The sequence below is a fragment of the Oryctolagus cuniculus genome, chromosome 15, assembly GCF_051225735.1.
Source record: "Oryctolagus cuniculus isolate XC-2025 breed Fujian yellow rabbit chromosome 15, ASM5122573v1, whole genome shotgun sequence".
Lineage (NCBI taxonomy): Eukaryota > Metazoa > Chordata > Mammalia > Lagomorpha > Leporidae > Oryctolagus > Oryctolagus cuniculus.
This window is the reverse complement of record NC_142881.1, coordinates 93,317,747-93,328,183: the sequence shown is the minus strand read 5'-3', so window position 1 is coordinate 93,328,183 and position 10,437 is coordinate 93,317,747.

The window sequence follows — 10,437 nt, the reverse complement described above, 5'->3', positions numbered from 1 at the left end:
ATAGAAAGATCCTCTTCAGATCAGCTACAGCTTACATGGAAGGGACCTTACCAGGTGCTACTGAACATGACTACCTCAGTAAAATTAGGATTAAACGTCTACCTCTCAAGTCCTCACAGGTGTACTCAAAAGACATGCCTGATTATTCCTGTAAGCCAGATATCTTAAGCAAAAAGAAAAGTAAAGCCTTTGCTTTCCTCACATCAACAGTGCTGCGCCTGAAGGCAGACATGGTGTACCTGCCTCTTTTGATTCTCTCTGTTGTTAATAACAAAACTCCTAATGTGTTCTTCTATTATAATTCTCTATACTCAAGCTAAATGGGTTTATAATTTATCACCACCCTGCACCCTCATGGGAGATCTGGAGGAAATGCTTGGCTCCTGGCTTTGGATAGGCACAGTTCTGGCCATTGCGGCCAACTGGGGAGTGAATTAGCAGTTGGAAGACCTATCTCTCTCTGCCTCTCCTTCTCACTCTGTGTAACTCTGACTTTCAAGTAAATAAATAAATCTTTTTTTAAAAAAAGAAAAAAAATACCTGATAAATTTTATAGTGCAATACATAAGATCCCAACAAAACAACAGTTAATTCTAAAATAGTAAGCATGTTAGAAATAGTTTACCACAGAAGACAGGATAGGGAGCTGTTGTTTAATAATGGGTTGAGCCACTCCCTACAATACTGGGGTTCTATATGAGTGGTGATTTGAATTCTGGCTGCTGTACTTCCAAACCAGTTATGTTAATGCTCCTGGGAAAGCAGCAGTGGATTCCACACATATTCTGACCCCTGGCACATATGTGGGAGACCGATATTCAGTGATCCTCACCAGGTAATCAGCGAGCCCTGAGTACATGCAACTTCCCACAGTGACTGCCCAAAGTCCCAGCCACACCCTGAGCCCTCCCATGCAGCATCAGTGTTCTCACAGTCCCAGCACACAAGCCTCCCACAGTCATGAGCACCCAGCCCCCCATCAGTTCTCCCCACCAAATTCAAGTTTCTCTGCTCTGCTGTTTGCTGTGTGTACAGACACTGGGGCATCTATTACATATGTCCAAAATGATGCCTGCTCTCTATCAGCTTGTTACAGAATGCCAGTTTCAGGGTGGTCAGGGAGAGAGAAACAAGGCAGGTACACTGTCCTACCTAGGGCTCCTAGCTGGATTCCCACCAGGATCTTTCTGCAACTTTATCACCAGTGGCTTGGGTTGCTCCAGTCTGGTCTCACCTCCTGAGCTGCTGCTGAGGTTCTTGGCTGCTGGGTTTCTGAGTTGTGCATGACCACACCCTGCACATGGTCCACAGTGTCCCTCTAATTTATGTGGCATTTCCTCTGCCATTTTTTCCCTAACTCTTCCTTGAGACTGTACTCTCTCCACTTTTTTCATACTATCTTCTACAACAGTAAGCTCCCTGTATTGCTCCATCTTAATCCAATCCTGGATTTATTTTTTCTCAAGAAATTCATCAATAGGCTTTTACTCATCTGTTCATTTATTTATTATTGGGTTCAACAAATACTTATTGAACAACCAATGCATGTCCATAATAGTCACGGTGGAAAGAAACATGGCTTTTAAATTTTAAAATTTTATAATAAAAATGATAATCTGTGATAGATTGGCAATATTTTATTTTCTAAAGTACACATACCAAATCTTCTCATTTTCCCTAGAGTATAAACAACTATTATACAGCACCCTGAAAAATCATAGCCATTTATGATAACAGGGTCAATGACACTGTCATATATATAATGCTAAGGAATGGCTAAATTTCATTTTTCAAATTGCTTTTATTGGATGCATGTTTGTGAGAGCACTATTAGAAAGGCTTCAGCCTAAGCTCATTTTCCCAACCACACCTCCCTCCCTACAAACTGCCCTCTCTAACTTGGATTCTGTATCATCTTCACTCTCTGAAAAAGAATGCACCTGCCAACTAATGTGAAGAGCAAATCACTTCATCTCCTGTTTAGATGCTGCTTTTTTGGACACTTGTGTGCTTCTACCTCCAAAAACAGCCACTCTGTCATTCAACAGCCACTGTTACATCCTTCAACAAACAGGCACTAAAAAAAAAGACAAGAGCAACCCCACACTTCATGGGTTTTGTGTCTTCCCAGAGCCTGTAGATTAAAATTCTCATGGCTAAGGTCACCAAGGAGTTGGATCAAGACAGACAGAATAGAGTTCCCTATTAAAAAAGAAAAAGGTCAGGTCTTCCTCTAGCACATTTGTGTTAGCCAAATAAAATTTATTAGATTATTAGATCAGCTAATTACTACATTAAGACAAAGATAACATAACATCATAGAACGAATAAGAAAATGAACCTAGGGTGCTGCTATTTTTTCCTTTTTTCATGGAGGCAGCTGGCAGTTTGAGGAAGAAAAGAGTTTGGACAAGAGTGCATGCACTGAGCCAGCAAAAGGCAACCCTACCTGAAGAGTAATGGTTCACACCAAAAGTTCTTCCTTTCCAAAATTCAAAAACAAGAAACTGAGATGCCCCAGGAAGAAAAGACAGCTAAAGAATCCAGTTAGGCTGACTCCAATGAGACAAGAAGAGAAACACATTTTTCAGCATGATGCTTGAGGTATGTTCTCCATCTCATGAAGCATCTGTCCAGGGTCTGGTGCCTTATTGGTAATGTCAGCCATCAAACAGATGCCATACTTCCCCCCTAGCTGAACTGTAACCATCATCATTCATCAGCTGGCCTCTACCCTGTTCAGAAGCACTGAAGCCTATACCCTATCCCCAAGACCTACTTCAACATCCCCAGCTTCTGTAGCTGGATGGACCAGAGAGACTGGTAAGCCAAACTCGAGTGAAGGCAAGGCACAATAAAAAGAAATATGGAGAAGTATGTAATTCAGTTTTGAGTAGTAGAGACAACATGTACTTAACTCACCAGTCTTGGTTCCAATCCAGGTCCTGCAACATGTTAGTCTGTCACAAGACTTTGAGCCAATTATCTTGCTCCTCAGCATCTGTCTCCTCATCTGCAGGGATAAAACACCTACTTTGAGCACTACTATGAGATTTAAATACATATGAAGTTGGCCTTCAGAAAATAGTAATTAAAATTCTTATTTCTTTATTAAAAGACAATCCCAAGGCAAGAATTAGATTTTACTAGACACAAAGCCTACAGCATAACTCGGAGAATATAAAAAAATCAAATCTGAATAACATACAGCAGCTACTTTGATACAGCAAAATATACATGCACATGCAACAGTTGTACAAATTCCCAACTTAGGAAATCAGAATTATCTAAACAAAACAGATGTTAATAACCAAAATGCACGATGAGTTCTGCTCATTTCTTCACCACAAATAAAGACCTTCCACGATGAAATCAATGTCCTCATTTGCTTTCTCTAAGTTTGGTGGTGGTTAGGATCACTTCATTGGCCTTCTGGGGTTTCCAAGGCAACTGTTACAGTAATTCTCAAAAGGAAAAGAACACCAAGTCTGTGGCAACTATTCTAGAGACACTCATACGGTAATAGACATTATTACTAGAAATGCAGTGCTCTCAACAGCAGCTATCTCCTTTGGATAATTTACTGCATTCAAAGCTCTAAGTAAGTAAACTTACACTTCTGCATAAAAAGTAATGATTATTACTGCAAGAAACCATCAGAACTCTAAATGGAAAATAAAATTAATTTCATGAAAGTGAATTACAAAACCTAAAGCCCAAATTTGCAGCATAACCCAGTATTGTCTTTCCAATAAAAAATGTTAATTCTCAAGTGTCTACACCTAAGAGATTCCCACAACTGCCTCATGTCATCCTTTTCCAGGACTCCTAGGGAGGGAAAGGACTGGCTAAATTATATTCAGCAGGTCCTTAGTGTTTCTGTTTATTATCACATGTCAGAGTACCTGGGTTTCATTTCTGGCTCTAGAACCTGACTCAAGCTTCCTGATAATCCAGACCCTGGGAGACAGATAACTGCTCTTGCTACCCACCTAGGAGACCTTGACTGAGTGCCTTTTCTGCTGACCTAACTCCAAGTGTTTAGGCACTCATGGAGTGGACATGAAGAGTTTAGCTCTTTCATTAAATTCCTATCTCTTTGTCTCTATGCCTTCCAAATTTAAAAAATGAAAGTAATTCTATTTCTGAGCCATTTAATAAAGAATCACATCTAACCATGAACTATAAAGCAATTGAAGTTCTAAACAGAATTCTTTTTTAATTTTTTATTTACATAAGGGAACAAACCCCATGCATTTCATATGTACAGATTTAGGAGCATAGTAATACTTCCCACCAACTCTCTCTCACCCTTGCTCCCATCTTCCCTCTTCCTTCTCTTCTTAATTTTTCTTTTAAAATTTACAATGACATACTTTTAAAACTCCACTAAGTAAAGAATTCAATAGATATCAAGTAAGAAAACCACTGTTCTTCAAGAGTATAGACAAGGGCAGTAAACCATATTCACATTTTAAAGTCTCAATTTTGCTAACATACATATATTTTGTCACAGTAAATTTAAAAAATATTTTTCAAGATTTGTACTACCTACACATGCAAACAAAAGTATATAGAATAAACACAGCCTTCTATACCAGATCACGTAAAGCACTGTAAAAACATATTGTAATTGATTAATTTTTAAAAGAAGACTTCTTAGAATCCACATTCCTCAATTATCACCAACTTTTCTATTGCCTTTCTTAGTAAAAATGTTTTAAGTTCTCTGAACTTAACCATATCAGTCAAAATTCTATAGCAACCGTCTGTTGAAATGGTTCCTTAACAAATTCAATTATCAGCTACCTGTAAAACATTCAAGGTCATTGATATAGTGAAATATTTTTTGCTATGACCCAGGGAAGATACAATCCTGTTTTATTTCCAGAAAAGTTATCACTGCTAACATTTTTGCAAGAGAAAATGAAGGATTTAGTTTACCTTTTATTATCCTGATCACATACACAGTTTTCATCATTCACTTGTAGCAGACTCCTGCATTAAAATCAATTAATTGAGTATTTCATTTAAAAAAGAAAACAATTAGTCTACTAATATAGACTGCATCTGTTGGGGTGAACTAAAGGTAGATATTTCTAGCCTCTGGACACATTTTTGAGGTAAACTTGATAGGATTTGTTTACAGACAAGATAGGAATTGTGAAACAAAGATTAATCAAGAATTGCACTGTGGGCCAGTGCTGTGGCTCACTAGGCTAATCCTCCACCTGCAGCACTAGCAGCCCAGGTTCTGGTCTGGTTGGGGCACCAGATTCTGTCCCGGTTGCTCCTCTTCCAGTCCAGCTCTTCGCTGTGGCCCAGGAAGGCAGTGGGCCCTGCACCCCATGGGAGACCAGGAGGAAGCACCTGGCTCCTGGCTTCGGATCAGTGCAGCACGCCAGCTGTAGCGGCCATTTTGGGGGTAAACCAATGGAAGGAACACCTTTCTCTCTGTCTCTCTCTCACTGTCTCTCTCTCTCTCTCTCTGTCTCTCTCACTGTCTACTCTGCCTGGCAAATAAATAAATAAATAAATAATTACACTGTGGATCTCAGCACAGCAACTGCAGAAGTTGCCATTAACTCACATAGGGAAGACTATCTAAGGGACAAGAATGAGAAAGAATAACATTAGTAATATTTTGGACCTCTTGGGATTTAAATACACAATAGATAATCAAAGAGAGGTCTCAAGTAGGCAGTGTGATATACCGATCTGAAATTAAGGAGGGGTTCCTGGGCTGGAGATACAAATTTGGAAACCATTAGTGCAAACAAGGATGTAAAAGTCATTAGAAAGAATATCAATGATTGAGCTCTACAGCACTTCTGTTTGAAAAGGAGGAGATGAGAAAAAATAAAAAGAAACAGGCTATTATGGATACAGTAGAAAAGCAATAGGAAAACTAGGTGAGTGATAGTTTTAATGCTTATTTCAGAATATTTATGAGTGATAATGACCAGCATTTTCCATTTTTGATTTTTGAATAACAGCCGTTCTAACTGGGGTGAGGTGACACCACATTGTAATTTGTATTTGCATTTCCCTGATGGCAGTGATCCTGGAGTTTTTTCATCTGTCTGTTGGCCTTTTTTTTTTTTTAAAGATTTATTTATTTATTTCAAAGTCAGAGTTACACACAGAGAGAAAGAGAGAGTGGGGGGAGGCTTCCACCCACTGGTTCACTCCCCAAATGGCTGCAATGGTCAGAGCTGAACCAGTCTGGAGCCAGGAGCCAGGAGCTTTTTCTGGGTCTCCCATGTGGGTGCAGGGGCCCAAGGACTTGGGTCATAGCAGAGAGCCAGATCAGAAGTGGAGCAGCTGGGACTTGAACCAGCACCCATATGGAATACAGGTATTGCAGGTGGTGGCTTTACCTGCTATGCAACAGTGCTGGCCCCATGTTGGCCCTTTTTATTTCATCCTTTGAAAATGCTTGTCCTGCCCTTGGCACATTTTTAACTGGATTATTTTGTTGTTGCTGTTTCTGGAACTCCTTATATATTCTTGATATTAATCCTTTATTGGATGCATAGTTTTCAAATATTTTCTCTCATTGTTTTGATTACCTCTTCACTTTGTTAATTATTTTCTTTTTTGTGAAACAATTTCTTAGATTGATGTAATCACATTAGTCTATTGGTGTTTATTTTATTACTTGTGCTTCTGCTACCTTATTCAAAAATTCATTGCTTAGACCAATAGCCTTTCCCCTATGTTGTTCATGAGTAATGTGATGGTTTCAGGTATGAGGTTTAGATCCTTGATCCATTGTGAGTTGATTCTTGTATGGGGAGTATGATATAGGTTTGATTTTGAACTACAGCAGTGGAAATCCAACTTTCCAAGCATCATTTATAGAAGAGACTGAATTCATTTCTAAAATATTTATTTATTTATTTAAAAGACAGAGATACGGGGGGTGGGGAGAGGAAGAGAGACAGAGAAAGAGATTTTCAGCCTACTGTTCTCTTCCCAAATGGCTGCAATGGTCAGGGTTGGGCCAGGTAAAATCCAGAAGCACAGAGCCCCTTCTGGGTCTCTCAAATGGGTGCAGGGACCCAAGGTGCATTAGAACAAAGGTGGATTGGAAATGGAGCAGCTGAGGCTTGAATCAGCACCCATATGGGATGCAGAAACTGCAGGTGGAAGCTTGACATTCTATGCCCCAGAGCCAGCCCAGAAGCAGCTGAATTTTTTAAAATATATATTTATTTTATTTGAAAGGCAGAGAGTGAGAGAGAGATACGTTTTCCATCTGCTGGTTCACTCCCCAGATGGCCATAATGGCTGTGGCTAGGCCAGACTGAAGCCAGGAGCTTCTTCGGGGTCGCCCACGTGGGTGCAGGGGCCCAAGGACTTGGGCCATCTCCCATTGCTTTCCCAGGCCATAGCAGGGAGCTGCACTGGAAGTGGAGCAGCCAGGACTTGAACTGGTGTCTATATGGGATGCTGGCACTGCAGGCAGCGGCTCTACCCACTGTGTCACGGTGCAGGGCCCTCACTGTGGCTTTGATTTGTAGCTCCCTAAGGACTAATCCCCTTGAGCATCTTCCCATGTGCTTACTGGCCCTTTGGGTAGCTTCTTTGGAGAAATCTCTCCAAGTCTTCTGCCAGCGTTCCAATCATCTTGTGGCTGCATTGTCAGACTCCTTCCTCAGTTCTTTTATACTGAAAGGTCTTCAGAAAGTTCGTGGAAATGTGTTATGAAAAGCTGCATTAAAAACTGCACCAAGATGAACTTATTTGGAAGAGGCACAGTGAAAAAGATCTGGTTTGCTCCCCAAATGCCTGCAACAGCCAGGGCTGGCCCAGGCTGAGCCCAGGAGCCCAGGACTCCAACCAGGTCTCCCCCGTGGCTGGCAGGGGCCCAAGCACTTGGGACATCATCTGCTGCCTCACCGGTGCACTAGCAGGGAGCTGGATCCAGGCACTCGGATGTGGGCGTCCCAAGCAGAGGCTGCACAAGAACCACCCTCTGTATCCATTCTGTCATTCTCCACATCGCCCCTCCCCCGCAGGGCCCAGTGCTCCAGGATGGCTGGGAGACTTGTAGACCGGCCTTAACCCCGCAGCCCCAGGCAGCCGGGGCCCCGTGGCGCTGGTCTCTGAAGTCTTTCAGCAGCACCTCGCGGGACACATCTTGCAGGTGAGGCCCCTGCCTGCTGCTCGTTGCTGCCACCTTGTGGCCACGTTCGGAACAGTACTCTCTTCTCCCATCCATACCCTGGGGAGCATTGGGGTAGGGGACCCGACGCTAGGGCTCCCCCTCTGCCCCTGCTTCTGAGGGCCACTGGAACTGCCTCCCCTCTAGAACTGCCCTCTAGGACCATCAAACCCCGGTGGAGACCGAGATTTCCAAACCTCTCTGAGCACTGGGCCAATGGATACCTGGCCTCCACCCCACTCTCTCTCCCGGTCTCTAGTCCCTGGACGGCTTCGTGTTCGCCTTGAACCAGGATGGAAAATTCCTGTACATCTCAGAGACAGTCTCCATCTACCTGGGTCTCTCACAGTTAAGGGGCCCCCAGCGGGCTCAGGTGTACCCTTTCTCTCTCTCCTGACCTCACCGTCCCAGCATGAGAAATGGACCAGGCCAGCAGTCACCACCCTGGCCCCCAACAGGGCTCACCCTCCTTGGAGGTCTATTCGAAGATCAGATGGGCTTTTACCTTCCCACAAACCTTTTAGCAAGTGGGACATCCCGTGCCCGGGTAATTTGATAGGGAATTTGGGGGGGAGGGAGGCTTGAAGCTGGTGTGGGTGGAGTCAGTGATGGGGAGTGGCTTAGAGGGGTGCCCCGCCCCCAGCTTAGGGGCTCTGAAGCCAGAAGAGCAGCGAGGCTGCTGGGCAGGAGCTCAGTGGGGACAGGACGGGGGCTCGGGCTGGGGGAGCCGGGAAGATTTGGGAGATAGATGACTGCAAGGCTGACCTAGAGGTTCTAGTTAGGTGTAAGACCCCCCCTTGCATGTATCCTGAGCCCCGAGCCTGCTGGGACACAGGAAAAGGGGGCTCTGGCACGTCCGTCTCCTCCTCTCCTTCCCCCCCCCCCCCGCCAGGGGCACTGGAGATGCAGCCTGCGGGAGCAGAGGGTGACAGTGCACGCCCCACACTCCCTGTAAGCCCCTCTGTCGCCAGCAGGTGGAGCTGACGGGCAGCAGTGTCTTCCACTACAACCACCCCGGCGACCACTCGGAGGTCCTGGAGCAGCTGGGGCTGGGCGCCCGGATCCCCGGGTCCCCCACTCCGCCCTCTGTCTCCTCTTCTTCCTCCTTGTCGTCCTCGTCTTCCTCCTCGCTTGCTGATACGCCCGACATCGGTAGTTCCAAGGTCCGCCAGAGAATGAGGCTGAGGGTGGGTGGGGCAGTCTCTGGTTCCTGCAGAAGCCACTGCGGGTAGGGTCACAGGGCTCCTCCTCTTTGCAAATGCGTCAGAGTCCGAAAGGAGCCGGTGAGATTTGGCGCCCCAAATTGGCTGAGCTGCCCAGGATTTGGGCTTGTCACTCCTCTGGCTGCTGAAGGCAGGTGGGGGTGACTGGGTGTGGTGCCAGCACGTGTGGAAATGCATTGGGGCGTACCCCCACACCCTGCAAAGCAGGAGCCCTTCTCACCCCCCACTCGAGGGGTGAGTCAGTGGCCCAAGGCCACACAGCTGCAGGCGACTGGCTTGGAATCAAGCCCACGATGGTTTGGCTGAAGAATCCGTTCTCCAAACCCTTCTCTCCAGTGGAAATTTCCACGCCAGTGTCGGGGCGGGAGGGTGTGGAGATGAGCTCTGAGATGCTGGGGGGCCCTGGGAGGCCACCTCCCCAGTAAACGGGGTTTCCCTGTATTGGGTTTGCTTAACAGCAAAACCTGATCCAAGACACCCTCCCCCCAGCGTGCTGGCAAAACAGGGGGAGATGCCACAGCACCTGTCGCTGGGGGTGGTCCTCGGGGGGTGAGCATGCTGCTAAGGCTGCAGCCTGGGTGATTAGGGGAACCTGGACTTGTGAGTCTCAGTTGTTGCTCTTCCCCCAGCCCTTACTCAGCATGAGGCCTTGTCCTGGGGGCTCACAGCCCAGTGGGGGAGACTGGGTGGCTGACCCAGCTGCAGGATCAGGGCGGCCTTCTTGGAGGAGGGGGTGTTTGGCAGAGAGCTGGAGGCTGTAGCTAGAGGGGTCGCTTTCGTTCAAGCCAGGGGACTATTCAGTGTGTCTGAGCCCCTGTGGGTATCCTGTGAGCCGGTGCCGCTGGCTCTGCAGGGCTGGGGGAACCCCTGACCCGTCCCTTCCCTGTCCGCCCAGAGGCCAGCCCCACGGAGGCGCCCCACTCCTTCCGGGCGCTGGAGCGTTCCTTCTTCGTCCGCATGAAGTCCACTCTCACCAAGAGAGGACTGCACGTCAAGGCCTCCGGGTATAAGGTGGGTGTGAGCGCCCAGCCCATGGGCGGGCTC